Genomic DNA, 12,509 nt, shown 5'->3' on the forward strand with positions numbered 1-12,509 from the left:
GCTAAGATTGGAGAATCTGAGTTCCAGGCTAGGGAGAAAAGTTTGTGAGATGCCATCTCAACAGAAGAATCTGGGTGTGATAGCATATGCTTGTCACCCCAACTTGGGTCAGAAGTGTAGAATAAGTGAATTGAGATCCAGACACAGGACCAAGCAAAGAGAAAAAAAGGAATGATATACCAACTCAAAGATAACCAGTACAGAAAACAGCTAGAGGCATGGTTCTAGTAGAGTACGTGCCTAGCAAGTATGAGGCCCTGAGTTCAAACCCCAGTACTGCCAAAAATAAAAATACAACAAAACAAAAACATGCCTGCATTATATTTATTATATTTTACACATGAATTTAATTAAGTATTCCCTGAAGTTTACTCATAGACCCAGGTTACTCCTAAAATATACCTTTAAATTTTAACTTTTATTGCTTTATGAGTGTTCTCTGACTGGAATAAAGTTTAAAAAATCATTTAACAAAAACTTTAAATGAAAGTAAACCATAGCTAAGAACAATATGCAATATAGAATAATGACACTATTTTAATGTCAACAAAATTAGACCAAATTTATTATACAAACACTATCAATTCTGCTTATTCCAGTTTCCCTTCCTTCTTTTGTTCAATTAATTTTCATATTGATCCAGAACATATGCACAGGCATGCCCACGCACATGTGTGCATGTGTGTGTGCGCATACACACACACACACACAGAGCAGTTTCCCCCAGACTCTTAAGGTAATTTTGTCTATCTGATCTGGCAGTGTTGTCTTATTTAGCTCTCAAAAGTGAGGCACCCATAACAGAGACCCATTGCCAGCTTCTATCTCGACTTCAGAATTCACTGACCTTCAGAAATGATATCATCTTCTCAAGGTCAAAGATCACACACTAGGCAGGTTTCTTTTCCAAACAAAACAAAACAGAGATGACTGTCAATAAGAGACATCTTCCTTGTCTTCTAGATACCTAGAAACATCAGCTCCAAGTTGTAACTCATTAAACAGAGCACCTCAACAGGAGACTCACAAGGTGCTCAATAGCACAGCCAGTCCCAGAAACCCTTTTCAGTTCCTACAAGTATCTGTTGCTTCTTTCAACTGGTGAAGGCAAGACATGACCTCATTTGGAAGGCCTCCGTTAAGCCGTGTGATGTGGCCATCAACATCCAGCTTCTCTTTAATCTCTGTTGAGAAGGAAAGACAATACGAACACTGCCTGTTCCATATTGGCCTGGAGTTGCATTCTTTCAGGAAAGTAATCACCAGTGCAAATCAAGCAGAGTAAATACATCTCTGGGGCCACATGCTTAGCCACTGAGTTCATCCCAGGGGATGCTCTGCAAATAGCGTCCCTGATACCATCAATGAATTAAATCAGCTCACTAGACGCGGAGTTGCTTTAGCAGTTTTTTTTAATTGAGTGTAACATTATAAAAATCTTTTAATGCTATTCAAGAAGCACACATCATTGAAAAAGTTTGAAACATTTTACACGCAAAGTATTGTACACAGATAGGTACCATATTTCCTATAGTCAGAGGGAAGATGAAAAAGCCAGGTTAAGTCCAGGCATCTTCCCAGTTCCGCCTAAAAGGATGCATTCATTGGATTTTTCCCTACTATTTAATGAAGCTATTCACTCCAATGTCTAATGCAACACATATACTCACTAAGTGGCATATTGCTCACTAAGTGGCACATATATGCTCACTAAGTGGCAATTGTTATAAATAGACCAAGGTAGTCATGGAACTCAAATGAAAAGTAAGGACAAGACTCTGATATTCCTTTATGGTTACTAAGTATTGGGTAAACAGAGAAAATACCTTCGACTAGTCCACTAGTTATACAGGATGGTTCTCTCCAATGACTTCACTGGTTGTTTTATAGTTGAGTCTAATCTCAGTTCTTACTCACAGAACCATATGTACTGACTGATCTTCCTCCATCTCAGGCCAGGGAACTTGGGCATGATCTTTGACTTGTCAGCTCCTGGCCACTGATGTTAGTGGACCTCTAAAGAAGGGATAAATGTTTCTTCCATGTGAATATGGTCAACTCAGCACTATGCCAACTATGAGTCCTGCAAATGATGTTCCAGATTCTGAAGATAGAACTAAAAAGCACTTTTTCACAGTGTAGTGAGTCACCTCATTAGCTCTTCCTTTTTAGAACAAATGAGAGATAAATATATAAATAGGTAAGGATAATTAAAGTTCTGTCTTTCTATCTTGGCGAAGCTGACTTTGGCATTGGTCACCTCTTGTTTGGGTATTTATTTGATTCTCTTTACTTTCTGTACATCAAGTCACATACTACATTTCAAAAGCTTTATGTGAGACCTGATTTTAACACTACTAAAGCCCAGTTGTTTTCTTTAATGAGTGTGGGCCTAGTCATTACCAATCATTCCTATAGCTCTAGACAGGAATCACAGCCAGAGCGGCCAATAATTACCATTCTCAGAGGGCCATAAAGTCTTACTTTAGGAAATTACCTGAAGTAAATCCTTATTTTTAAAACTGTGAAGAGATAGACTTCATGGGGCTAGCCTAGCATTGGAGAGCTGGTACATGCAGAGACTGAAGTAAGTTGGTAGATAGGGATTAAAACTAAGAGAGGAGGGAGAGCTAATGAATAAAGTTTAAAGAAGGGAACTTAGGAAGACTTGGGCTTGGTTGAATGTTGGGAGTGGGAATTGTTTAATGTGATCTAAGTTTCTGACTTTTGTACAGCTGTAAAAATGGTAATGCCATTTATTGAGAGAGAATATCAACAACCCATTCTGCTGTAATTTCAAAACTTTACTTGGTATCTTCTTTTCAGTGAGTCATTTAGGCAAAAAAAAAAAAAACTATAGATAGACTTCAAAAAAAACCATTGAAGCCAAAACACAGCAAAGATTGACTATAGGTCTGCAGAAACTGCATCCGGTTTTACATTTACAAAATCTGTTCTCGTGTGAAATTTTCAAAGAAATCTATTTACTGGGAAATGCTTTGGGGATCTAATCAACATTATCATCATGAAAATTCTGGTTTTCCTATACTGAAAGGTACCTTTAAGCTCATTACAGTGAAATTGTTTTTCATAATTTTAACACTAGTAACACTTATTTCAAATATCTACATACATGCCAAATTAGTAAGAAAAATGTAGTTGTGGTGCATCGCTTTAATCCCAACACTTGGGTGACCTAGGCAGGAAGATCTTGAGTTTGAGGCTAAATAAAAGACTATCTCAAAGAAGAAGAAGAAGGAATAGGAGGAGAAGGAGCAGGGAGGGAAGGAGAAAGGAAGGAAAGGAGGAAAAGAAGGGACCGAGGAATAAGAAAAGTAAAGAAAAAAATAAAATTCATCTTTCTGCAAGTATTTTGCATATATCTTGTTCTTTAGTATTCCATGAAGGTATATCATCGACTCCTGTTAGTTATAAGACACCAAATGATTTTCACAAAAAGCTATGTAATCTAAACTAAAATAAATTAAAACTTTTATGCATGAGTCAAAACATCACACTATGCCCTATAATATGTACAATTATTATTTTCCAATTATAAATTAATTAATTATTTAGAACTTTTATATGACAGCATCCATATACCTGACATTTTAAAAAAAGACTATTGTCTTTCCATGGCCAAGTTGCTCTGTCAGGCTCTGAACTAAAATGGAGTGCATGAGCTTACTCAAGCTCCACTAGGAGCTAAAGCATGGAACTTGGTCTAAATTTCAATTCCAAGCATTCTGTTGCTTTGCAGAAGGCTGAAATCCAGGGATTCTGGTTTGAAGCCAGGCCTGGAAAGAGAGTCTATCAGAGTCTCTGTCTGTCTGTCTGTCTGTCTGTCTGTCTCTGTCTCTGTCACTGTCTCTGTCTGTCTCTCTGTCTCTCTCAGTCTCTGTCTCTGTCTCTGTCTCTCTCTCTCTCAACAATCATGGGGCTTGAACTCTGGGCCTAGGCACTGTTCCTCAGCTCTTCAGCTCTACCACTTGAGCCACAGTGCCACTTCTGGTTTTCTGGTGGTTAATCGGAGATGAGTCTACTGACTTTCCTGCCTGGGCTGGCTTTGAACCACAATCCTCGGATCTCAGCCTCCTGAGCAGCTACGATTACAGGCTTGAGCCACTGGCACCTGGCTTATGAGAGTTTTATATTCAATTAACCACTGAAAAGCTGGAAGTGGAACTATGGCTCAATGCATACAGTGCTAACCTTGAGCACAAGAGCTTTGGGACAGTGTCTAGGCCCTGAGTTCAAACCCTAATACCATAAAAATTACTTTGGTGCAGTCTTTTTAGAGATGATTTTCATTATAAACTATAAAAATGGTTAGTTTAACATAAATATTTAAACCAAATCAAGCTAATTTTAAAACTGGTATTTTATTAGTCATTTTTATTTATTTCCTTCATACTATACTCTCACTAAAAAGTAAATCAGAGTAAATAATCTCTACATTAGTCACAACTTTACAGTAGTTATTTTTACAGATTCTTGAATTTTTATATTTCTGGAATAAATTTAACGGCAAAGAGTAAAATAATGGTGAATTTGATCCTTACATGGTTCACTTGTACACTGCATAGCTTACTTAATGTGAAGGACTAAAAATAGATATCATTCCTTCAAAGTTATTCCCTTCTTCTTGTTCTGTTTGAGTAAAAAACAACTTTGTTTTTAGACTCTGGATTCAGCTTTAAGAGAAGAAAGAGGAAGAGGAGAATTAGGACATGCTGGTGATTAGAAAAGATGCCAATTTACCAAATAGTTTTCACGAAGACTAAAACATCTTTGGGAAGTAAATCCAATATTGTTTTTAGGTAAACTCAATATTATATATTAGCTAGAATAAATGGAGACAAATATGTAATTATAGAGATAAATTCAGAAAAATATGAAACAACATGCTTTAAAAGGAATTAGTCACATCACCAAAAAGACAGCAATCTATACCAATTTTAAAAGTAAAGTGCCACCAACATCAAAATTGTAAATCTGGGGCTGGGAAGGTGGCTCAGTGGTAGAGTGCTTGCCTTGCATGCATGAGGCCCTGGGTTCGATTCCTCAGCACCACGTAAGAAAAAAGCCAGAAGTGGTGCTGTGGCTCAAGTGGTAAAGCGCTAGCCTTGAGCTGAAGAGCTGAGGGACAGCGCCCAGGCCCAGAGTTCAGGCCCCACGACCGGACCCAAAAACAAATTAAAAAAAAAAAAAAGTTAAGTGCATTAAAAAAAAAAAAACTGTAAATCTGCGAACTATCAGCCTTTAGTTGAGAAGAGGACTGAATTCATCCAGGGTCCCATAATTTCTGAAAAATTACAAGGAACCTAGAAGCACATTTGGAGGCTAAAACAGAGTAGTAGAAAGAGCTCTGGATTTGGAGTCAAAATCCTGAGTTTACACGCCAGCTCTGCCATTTTTCTTCTGGATGGCCAGGGGAATGCATTCAGTTCTCTCATCCTTTAGTCATCTCATCTGAGTGTTGGGAAAGTAATAACTTGGAATGGTGAGCTGAGGTAGAGCAGTGGTAGAGAGACTAAGCCCTAGCAATGCCAAAAACAAAAAAGAAGTGTGGGGGGGAGGGGCAGGAGTGGGGGCAGAAAAAGTACATAGATGGAAAGACAGGATTAAATGAAGTAATACACTACAAGCTTTACAGTAAAGTCTAAGGCATTACTAAGTATATTTAAAACAGGCAAATAAGCAAACAGCTCCAACCAGTTTCTTGTCAATTGTCAAACAGCCTAGGGAGCATTGACGTGCATACTTCTGCTCAAGACTGTTCCAGGCATTAAGCACACAGGTAAAAATAAGATGAGTTCTCCATTCCTATTTGCAGTTGAGACCCCAGATGAGATAGATAAGGCACATTTATTTTAAAAAATAAAAATAAATGGATGGACAGATACATAAACAAGTTGCCAAAGTAAGCAATGGAGCTGTGTGCTGAAGATGAGTCAAGGCAGGCAGGCATTAAGGGAACTCCCAGGGAGAAAAGGGGATTGATTGTGGACTGGAGAAGTCCAGGAAGGCTTCAGAAACAAGACCAGGCTCTGAGGGATCTACTAGATGACTGGAACTCACAGAGCAGAGAGGAGGAAGGAAGGCATTGCAGGCTGAAGGCATGGTGAAAGCCAAGGCCTGAGATTACCAATGATATTTGGGGGAAGAAAGCAGTGAAGTGGGCTCAGTAAGAGTGAAGGTAGGAAGATATGTTGGTTGTAGGCAAAATGGCATTGAGCCATTGTCCCCAGAGGAGCTTTTCCAGGTTGTCCAAAGCCACAACTTTTTCTGATTGGTTGGTGTATGCACCATCCCAGTTATTAACTACTACCACCCTGAGGGGAAGGTTGTGTAGGCACAAAGGCCAGAGCAAACCTCCAGACAGGGAATGCCAAGTGAAGGAGTTCAGATCTTATCTTGTCAACATTAGGGAGCCAGTTGTGTGTCTTTACACAGATGACTAAACTGCCAAAAGTAGTTATAATGAGATTCATAGAACGGGGGCATGTGGTCTGGTTGGGGGAGAAAGAGGCCATAGGGTGGAAAATTAATTAGGGGGCTGTTATGGTAGTTCAAGGCAAAATAATGATAACTTAGAAGAAGGTGGTGACATAAGGATGGAAAAAGGCCATGTGTGTGCAAGAATGATCTAGCAAAAGGCCTGATTTTCTTTTTCTTTCCACAGGCCCGGGCCTAGCACAGAGTCTGCCCCTGAGTAAACACTCTACATGTGCTTATGGGTGATAAGGAGCTATGGGAACATGGTGAGGTACAGAAAGGTGAAATGGAGACCTATGTGTTTTGAGGGAAGACAATGTTAATGACTAGAGACATCTTTAAAGTCTGTCTCACCTTCTCTAGGGCTTTAAAATGTAGACTATAAGACTCTGGATGTTGTGTTCTGCCTGGAACCTTAGCTATCTTGTCACTTTTGCTGTTCCAATAAGCCCTTACCTGCTATCATTTGAACATTATTCATAATTTTTTTGCTGTTGTTGTTGTTTCTATTGAGTTTCTAGCAAAAGCTTGCATTTTGTTAGCTGACTGAGAGGTGCTGCTTCTTTATATTTATATCAAATGTGGGGGGGGGGGGGCTTATAGCGGAAGAGGGGAAGCTGACTAAAACCAATTACGGTGATAGGTAGGAGAGAAATTACATCTGTCAACTAGTACCAAGGATATCCTCCCAAAGCTTTGAAAAGAGAGCTTGGAGATTTCATATTGGTACAAGAAAACACACACACACACACACACACACACACACACACACACACGTACCTGTAAGACCACTTGGAGGAAAATACCATAAAGATTTTCTAAAGGAGCAAGGAAAGAACTTCATCCTCTGAAGTAATGTTTTGCAGACAGCAATTTAACAGGACTATAACCTATAAACAGGACACCAAAATATTTAGGGCTCTTCAGGAGGAAGAGAGAGAATAGAACAAAATAGAATAGAATAACAAATAAAACTGAAGCTGAGCCAGGGGATGAAATGGGCTGGAATGGGACTGAACAGAACTACACAGAATGAAACAGGACAGCACAAGATGAGACAAGACAGGACAGGACAGGGAAGAATAGGCCAGATTGCATGGTTCCTAGTATCAGCATTGTTATTTGCAATCTCTTTGCTTATTTGTTTTGGTGGTGCCAGTGGTACATTGCCCTGATCCCGATCAATCAATTGGTTTCTTCCCTTTCAGTCTCTTTGCCCACAGCAAGCAATCTATCTGACGGTACTGCTAGATACATCCTGAATGAATGGTTCTGATAACATAGCTTCCTTCAATCTAGCCTTGGATGCTTGCTTTCTTTCTTTTCTTTCTTTCTTTCCTTTCTTCCTTCCTTCCTTCCTTCCTTCCTTCCTTCCTTCCTTCCTTCCTTCCTTCCTTCCTTCCTTTCTTTCTTTCTTTCTTTCTTTCTTTCTTTCTTTCCTTTCTTTCTTTCTTTTTTACTTTTTTCTTTTGTTGTTGTTTATTTCTACCAGTACTGGGGCTTGAACTCAAGGCCTAAGTGCTGTCCCTTAGCTTTTTATGCTCAAGGCTGGCACTCTACCACTTGGGCCATAACTCCACTTTAGCTTCTTGGTGGCTAATTGGAGATAAGAGTGTGATGGAACTTTCTTACTGGGGCTGGCTTCAGATTAAGATCCTCAGTTCCCAGCATCCTGAGTAGCTAGGATTACAGGCATGACACACCAGCACCTGCTTTTGGATGCGTGTTTTGTTCATCTTCCCTATGCTTGAAACAGACTCTATGATTCCCAATTGTGTACTTTTCCTAACATGTTCTCTTTTCCCTAGAATGTTCTTCTCATCTCTTCCTGGAATGGTTCATACTTTTAATTTAAAACTCAGTTCCAATGAAAAGATACAAGCTAGTTTTCAGGTCACAGAAATATGTAAATTAGTAAGAATCTGCAGAGCAGAAATAAACAAAATGTTCCACATTCAGGAATTACTTAAACACATATTTGCTCTCTATTTCTTATGGCGGTTCTATGAAATATACCACACAAAGACAAGACTTCTGTATTGCCATGTTGGAAAAGTTTATAGGGAGTTAACAAGAAGCTTAATTCCAAGCCTATGAATTTCAATTGTTGATGGTACAGCTGTTCTTCATTAGCTAAAATGACCAAGAATTGTCTGTACTTTAACCATTTGGTGTTTACTGTAATTATTCCCCTCTTAATGCCCTGAGCCAAACTGGGGTAGAGAGGCAGAAAAGGTAGGTATAGAGACATGGGGCCCCTAAATGTTTGGCTGACTACCATTGACAATACTCATCTTTAGGATGTGGATTTCTCAACCCTCAGAACTAAGAAGCTAGAATTCATATATTTTATACACCTTCCCCAATGTTTCGAGTAAAAGAAATGCTTGCTTTGGGGAGGGGGAATGGCGTCATCATAATCAGCTAGTTATTTTTGTGCTTCAAGTTTCAGATCTAAAGCTGAAGGTTAACAGTAAAGGAAGAAGAGACTGGCACATTCTTCTGATCCCTAGACCACCTTCCCATGGAGTTGAATAATTTTGAGTTTTACAGAACCCAAATCCTTAGTCCATGAGAGGTAAAAGGGAAAGAGGGAGAGAAAGGCCATGGAGGAAAGCTGGCAATGATCAAAAGATATTCAAACAGCTTAGATAATCAAGTGGTCTAGCGTCTTCTTCCATGAAGGCCAATTGATTATACGTTACGATACAGATTCTTGGGCTCCACTGTAGACCTACTGCATGCAGTCACTAGAGATCCGCTTGGACTATGCTTTGTTCCCTGCTATAGCCAGTGACGCTGATGCACACTAGAGATCCAGCAGGGGCTGATGGCTTACATGTGTAATTCAGCTATTTAGAAGGCTGAGATCTGAGGATCACAGTTTGAAGTCAACCCAGGCAAGAAAGTCTGTGAGGCTCTTATGTGTAATGTCAGCCATGAGCATAAAAATGAAGGGATAGCATCTAGGCCCTGAGTTCAAGCCCAGTACCCACACCCCCGACACACACACACACACACACACACAAAGAAAAAAGATCGAGGATCATAATGCTGGCCTACATCCTGAAGACTACTACTGCTTTTGAGTTAAAAATGATTTCAAAAGAAGAGCAGTAGCAGGGTGCCAGTGGCTCACATCTATAATCCTAGCTACTCAGAAGGCTGAGATCTGAGGATCATGGTTCAAAGCCACCAGGGGCAGGAAAATCCATGAGACTCTTATCTCCAATAAACCACCAGAAAACCAGAAGTGGCACTGTAGCTCAAATGGTAGAGTGTTTGCCTTGAGCTGAAACACTGAGGGACAGTGCCCAGGCCCAGAGTTCAAGCCCCATGGCCAACCAACCAAAAAAGGGGAGGGGGCAGTGGCATGATTCAGGTTCAGCTAAGTAAGCAAGCTGAGCAAGTGTGATTCCTGAGTTCAACACCCCAGTTCTGCATACACAAACAAAAAGATATTTACAGCTGGGCACAGTGTGTCACACCTGTAATCATAGCTATTCAGGAAGTAGAGACTGGGAGAATTGAGATTCAAAGCCAGCTCAAGCCTTGTGAAAATAGAGGACAACAGACAAGAAAAGACACATGAAGAATATTCAGCACAGCCTAGAACACTGATATAGCCCTTCTCAGAAAGCTTTCTGGCCTCCTGTCTAGTGCATCACAAATAAAATGCCACATCTGAATTTAGTCCTATCCCAGCTCTGCCACCACTAAATGAATGTAGCAGATCTTCAAAAAGAGAGAGAGAACCAATGCAATAGTGATGTGTTACACAAGGCAATATGCTGGAAATGATCTGTACAACTTGGGGGGTAGGGGCTTGAGGGGGGAAGGAAAGTAGGAGAAAAATGAGGGAAGGGGTAACAAGTTGGACAAGAAATGTATGTATTAGTTTACTTATGTAACCCCTCTGTACATCACCTTGACAATAAAAAAATATAAAAGTAAAAAAGAGAGAGTAATGAAATATATAAAATTGTCATCTAAAAATTCATTGTCAATAACTGTAAGTAGAGAAAGAAAATGTATAATTACAATGAGCATTTTGTAATATCTTTGAAAATATGTTCTCATCCATACAAGAATTTTTATCACTCCCTTTGATCGTTTTCCATATATTTATCAGATGACAGCATATCCCAAATTAGCCTAAATAAACTCATGGTATGTGTAGTTCTTATGGATTATATATGTCCCCACTATTTATTTTCACATGTATGAAGAAAAATGTAAAGCTGTACTACAAAATGTCTGACAAATAAGAATATGAATTTTCAAAACAACTTACATGGGAAATTATGCACAGAGGGAATTTTGACTTGCTATCTTTCTACTTAACAAGAGTTTAAGAATTAACAAGAGTTTAAGTTTCATGTGCTTTATTTATACTTATTTTAAGAGAGAGACTGGACTCACTTTAGGAAGATCCAAGAAGCTCAGTAATTAGGAGTCGTGCCTATTAGCTATACCAAGTCAGATGCAATTTTTTTAGGGATAATTCCTAGGTGCGTATAGATAAAATTTCAAATTCTGGTTTCCTTTTCATGTAAAGAAACTTTATTATACAACCTAGAAATAAGCATTGGCTTTAAAAATATATGATCTTACAAATGACCACTCTTACAGTATGGTGAACAGAAATACCTCACAATCTTTTTTTCTCATGAAGAAAGGAATGTCAAAATCCTAGGAGTAACCAACTTGTTTTGATAAAAATTGAAACAAAGTAACAATTTTTAAGAAACAAAGTTTCAAACAGCAGATAAAGTCTTGAAACCTAGCATGCTTCACCATTTAATAAAATTATGACTCATTTTAGTAAGAACATGCTTTTTTTAGTGAGAAAACGCTTTCTGAGCTAAGTTTGAACTGCTGGGGGGGGTGCTTGGGACACCCACAAACCCAGTCAGCAAACGTCTTAAACTCCTAAAAGATTAAAGGAAAAATAAATTGGTGTGTATAGAGAATGAAAAAAAAAAATCCCCAATAGTACAGCTCTGCAAACGGAAGTAAAACCAAAACTCCCCTAAAATCCCCCAATCACCAATCCTTATAAATTCAGCCCTTCTCTCTTACTTGTTCAGGAGTCCCTAGTTAAATGAATAAGATTTGCTTTTTTTCCTTTTTCTTTCTTTCTTTTCTTTTTTGCTAACTTGTAAGCTGGTAAGAACATTGCCTTCAAATGACACTAATAATCATGGTTAACCGGTCAAAGTGTTTTAACTTTTGAAACTGTGCATGCAAGCAAGTCTGGGATTTCCTGAGCTCTGCCATAGGGGTGGGTGTTTGGAACCCCTGTGGATGCTTTTCTTTCTTTCTTTTTTGTCTCTCTTCCTCTCTTTCTTGTCTCTCTCTCTTTCTTGTCTGTCTCTTTCTTTCTTTCTTTCTTTTTCTTTCTCCCCCCCCCCGTCTGTGTCTGTCTGTCTGTCTCTCTCTCTCTCTCTCTTCTTTAGCAGGTGTGTTCCAGGGTACTCTCACTGTGCCCGGAGGAGGTAGGGGTGCGAGGGGGCACCGCCTGGGCGGGGCAGGGTGGATGGGGCTGGGTGTGTGCCGGGGTGACCCATTCGAAGGTGGCGGGTGGGTTGCTGAGCTGGAAGGGGAGTGAGAACTTGGCGGGGGACCGTACAGCCGCAGGTGTTCTCGGTCACTTACAAGTACTTTAAAGATGTTCTTTTAAAAGAAAGTGAGCACCGTGCTATTCAAGCATCCTTGGAAAACAGTATGCCCCCGTCCTCGATGCCATCACCCTCCCGCCCGGGCGCCCCAATCTCCCTATCCCCAGGGGGCTGTTTAAAATCCTACCTAAAATCCAGCCCGCATTGCGGATGGCCCCCCGCCCCCCGCCCGTCACAGTGAGTCAAAGCGCGGCAAGCTGGGGTGCCGGCGCCCGCGGACGGGCAGCGCGGGGCGACGGGGCTGCCGCTGCCTGGGCGCAGAGGTGGCGGCAGCGGGGAGACTTGGCGCGGACCGGCGCCACCACGATCCGGGAGCGGGGTTTGCGCAGG

This window comes from Dipodomys spectabilis, unplaced genomic scaffold (assembly GCF_019054845.1).
Source record: "Dipodomys spectabilis isolate Male_0828 unplaced genomic scaffold, ASM1905484v1 ptg000001l, whole genome shotgun sequence".
Classification (NCBI taxonomy): Eukaryota; Metazoa; Chordata; class Mammalia; order Rodentia; family Heteromyidae; genus Dipodomys; species Dipodomys spectabilis.